Genomic DNA, 4,779 nt, shown 5'->3' on the forward strand with positions numbered 1-4,779 from the left:
CTTCCTCCAGTCATACTGATTGGAAATTATGGGAATTGAGCTCCAAGACCTCTTGGACCAAGCTGGGCTGGGCTGATTGACACAAAGAATAGGGGGAATGCCAAATTATGTTTGTAGGTTTGTTGGTGGAGTTATAGTCCCATGTTGATGTGGAAAACAGAGTTGCTGCTAGGGAAGGTTAAGTTTGAAGTAAGAGCTCTCTCTGGATGTCCTCTAATGAGTATCTGTAGCTTTATGAGAAAATTTATACTGAACCTCATACTAACCTTGCCTTTCCCATTGCTCCCCCAGCTAAAGACGCAAGTTGTGCCAGGAGGAAAAGGAGGTGAAAAAATCATGTTGATGTCCTTAGGACCACATACACATATAAAAGTAAGGAAATTAAAGGCCATGCTTTTTTCTAAATGCCATCAGCTGCATATTATTTAAGTAAATATCAGCGTTGATCCCTAATTCACATTTTGCATGGAGGAAGGCATCATCAAAAATCAAACGAGGTTTAATTTCCTACATCAATAGGAATCACTCAGCTTGATGAATGTTTATCTATTTATGCTGTGGTGGTCCTGAAATCAAATTCCGTAAGTGGCTCTAAATTGGATTTCTTCACTCCTTTTACTGTAAGACAAGTGCTTAATGTTAGATGAATCAAGAGGAAATGTCTAAAAGAAGGCAACGCAAATGCCTATAGCTATGAAATAATTAGAGAATTAACAGCAGCTTCCTGTTATTTAAAAGCTACCCTGAGCAAAGAAATAATCCATCCTACTTGGTTTATCCTATCAATTGCACATTTTATGTAAAGTGAAAATTAAGGTCAGGGAGGAAAAGTTATTCTGAATCTAGCCAGGTTACTTTGAGCATTTTCATTAAAGTAAGAGTTGTACCCAGAGAACAAATGTGCAATCTATCCCTAGGCTTATTTATTCTAAATTATGCCCTACTGAATTCAGTGCAGTTTACACTCCAGTGAGTACAATTGGATTGCAATGAATATTCATTTTTCTACCAATATAGCCATGCATGAAATGAATGTCGAAATATTCACTGATTCATTTATTGTAAACATTTTAGTAAGACAATTTCTAAATTGGCATGAAGTAGAAGCAGTTGCAGGCAAAGATAAAATACAGTACAGTTATAACAATTAGAAAAAAACATGCAAGACCATCAACAGAATAAAAAAGTGTAATAATTCATTATAAACATTTGTTGAATGCACTAAATTAGATGTTCAAATATAGGACAGCATGGAATTTCCTGTATGTCATATTTCTATTCATTACCAATAATTGCCTAATTGCAAGAGTTACTTATAGCTGCATACAAACTTGACAGTCATCAAGTTTGGAGCACTTCTTGGCATACAAATTAGGCAGAGAGTATCAATGTTGGGTGATTATTAAGTGGTATTGTCATATTTCCATATACAATTCTTCTAGATTAAAATTGGAGGCATAGTGCTGTTTTTATCTGAAAATAAATCCAAACAAGCAAGCACTGATATTACCTAGTTGGATAATAAAACCTTTGCAAGCAAACCACCAAGGTCACAGAGCACCAAAATCTCCACAAATTAAATCTTGTAATGTTCTAGACCCCATATGAAATGCAGGCTAACCAAATGTCAAGTAAGATAATTAAAATTTCCTTTAACTTCATATATTCACCTATGCAGTTTTCTTGGGAGCAATATGCAAGTCGTTTGCATTCTCTTTCTCTCTGTCTCTCTCTGTCTTCCCTTAGTCTAGTCTACAGCTCTGGTATTCATTGCAGATCTCTCCTACAAGTACTTAACTTCTAAACTCAGACAAGATGGGCCAAGTACTGCTACCTTCTAAGATTAAAAATGCCTCTTCCTAAAGATACAAAGATAGCCTGATGAGGAAAAAAAAAAGGTGTATCCAGAGCTAGCAGGGTAGACTTTAATTATTTGTTTACAATTTCTTGTATAACTCTTACAGCATGTTAATTTATCCTGCCACTCAACTTGAGAATGAATACAATAGAGAATTATTTTTTCATTGCAGTGCGATACTTGATCAGCAATGTTGTTTTATATTTAGAAGCATTTCATAACTGACATGTTATGATATGTAATATAGCTGACAAGAACTGACAGAGGAGATGCATTGGTAATACAGCTTCAAAACTTTTATTTGTTTAAATTTTAATGGGTCCCAATAACTACATACACATAAGTATCAAATATTTATATTTGGAGATAATGAACATTCAAACAAAAATATGAAGATTTTAAGTTTTTGTTAGAGATGTTTGATTCAGCTCTGCAATTAAGATAACAAGTATATGCCATAGGACATTGGAAGCAACTAATCCCATCCTTCTATAGGGAAACTCAGTCCAGATAACTATTGATTCTAGAACTTCTTATCACATCCAGGGAGATAGTAGCAATGTTCTGAGGTTAATATCCAGTATTAACCAAAATCAAGACTGGTGTGAAAGTAAAACCACTTTGTCTGAGCAAATTATTTAATATTACTTACACATGTTATTTTTCAACCCCTCCAAATTTGGCAATGCAGTCAATTCAAGGCATTGTAAATTTTAGGACAAAATACATTAATCCCAGGCTCTTTTATAAAATTAATAATAATAATAATTTGCTTATGCTCAATTAATAGAGAGGTTTAAACTGGATAAGAAGGAATGTATTTCTTCTTCTTGTGCCATATCTGTCATCGGATGTTGGAGATCATGTTAGCAATCCTATTTTTATCAACAGCCTCACAAAAAAGTGCTGTTGAGTTTTGTCCAAACCAGTCCCTTAGATTTTGAAGCCATGATGTTCTTTTTCTGCCTAGACCTTGTTTGCCTTCAATCTTTCCTTGGAGGATTAAGGACTTTAACGACTTAGATGAGGGAATAGAAGGGGAACTTACCAAATTTGCAGATGATACTAAGCTGGCAGGAATAGCTAACACCCAAGAAGATAGGCTCAAGATCCAGATGGATCTTGACAGACTAGAACACTGGGCCATATCTAATAAAATGAAATCCAATGTAGAGAAAAGTAAAGTTCTACACTTAGGCAAGAAAAACCAAAAGTACACATATAGACTGGGTGAAACCAGGCTCAATAGCAGTAATTGTGAGAGGGATCTTGGAGTCTTAGTGGACAACCAGCTAAATATGAGCCAGCAGTGTGCAGCAGCAGCCAAAAAAGCTAATGCAATCCTAAATTGTATTAACAGAGGGATACAATCAAGATCAAGGGAAGTACTAATACCACTCTATAAAGCCTTAGTAAGACCACACCTAGAGTACTGCATCCAGTTTTGTTCACCACATTATAAAAAAGATGTTGAGACTCTAGAAATAGTACAGAGAAGAGCAACCAGGATGATTAGGGGACTGGAGGCTAAAACATACAACGAACAGTTGCAGGAACTGGGTTTGGCTAGTTTAGTAAAGAGAAGGACCAGGGGAGACATGATAGCAGTCTTCCAATATTTGAGGGGCTACCATAGAGAGGAAGAGGTCAAGCTATTTTTCAAAGCACCCTAAGGCCAGACAAGGAATAATGGATGGAAACTGAACAAGGAGAGATTTAATCTGGAAATAAGGAGAAACTTTCTGACAGTGAGAACAATCAATTAGTGGAACAGCTTGCCCTCGGAAGTTGTGGGAGTGCCATCACTTGAGACTTTCAAGGAGAGATTGGACTGCCATTTGTCAGAAATGGTGTAGGGTCTCCCGCTTGGGCAGAGGGTTGGACTAGATGACCTACAAGGTCCCTTCCAACTCTGATTATCTGTTATCTGTTATCTGTTAAGTGAAGTATGCTGTATTTTTCTGGGTGTCACATCACAGTTATGTATTTACCAATGAGAAAACTGATGCTGAGTTAGACTTATATGTTAATCCTGATTGTGTGATTTCTAAATTGTACAAACTACTGGAAAATGAATGCTGAAGATGAATATGTAAAAGATTGTATGATTAAATGGGCAAACAATTTTGAATTAGGCAATTTTGATTATTATATAATGTAAGATCAAGATGACAGTATGTGCAGTAAGACAGAAATTTACACTGAATTATAATTTGAAGGATACTTTTTAAAAGATGATATATCATTGGTACCTAAGAACTGAAAATATTATATCTGGCATACCAATTGTATCTTGCAAATGTAAACAATCTGATTTTTTTTACCATCTCTGGTAGACATGTAAGAAAACTAAGAATGACTGAATTCTGATTTGTATTTTAATTCAGAGAATTCTTAAGCTGGAATGTATAAATGAAGCCAGAGGCTTTACTTTTAGCTCTAATGGAAAAACAGATTTTAAAAAATATGAAACTTTATTTTCATGCATGATAACAGCAGTATCAGACTTCTTTTATGTGTAGCAATGGAAAGAATCACAAGTACCTCAAATAGAAAAATTATGGATTGGGGAAACTAAAATGGAGTTGATGGAGATACCAAAATTGACTGATTTGATTTGATTAAAAAGTTTAACTTTATCTTTCTTTACTTGGAAAGCATCCTTGGACATTTGGACAAAATGGAAAATGAAAATTTAACTTTGGAATTTGATGACTGGACTTGTTCATTGATTATAGAAGTATTATATATTATGATATAACATAGTTCAAAATATTATTGCATTTTATGCTTGTGTTTGCACTGGACAAAGTTGGAATTAATTTCTTTCACAGCTCTTTTCCTCTTTGACTGCCTCCCTTATTTTGCTTTTTTCTCCTTCTTTTTCCCTTTCCTCGAATGGTTTTTTGTTTTCATTTCTT

Source organism: Notechis scutatus, chromosome 2, assembly GCF_049901735.1.
Source record: "Notechis scutatus isolate UNSWTSFEM ecotype Mainland chromosome 2, rNotScu1.2, whole genome shotgun sequence".
Taxonomy (NCBI): Eukaryota; Metazoa; Chordata; class Lepidosauria; order Squamata; family Elapidae; genus Notechis; species Notechis scutatus.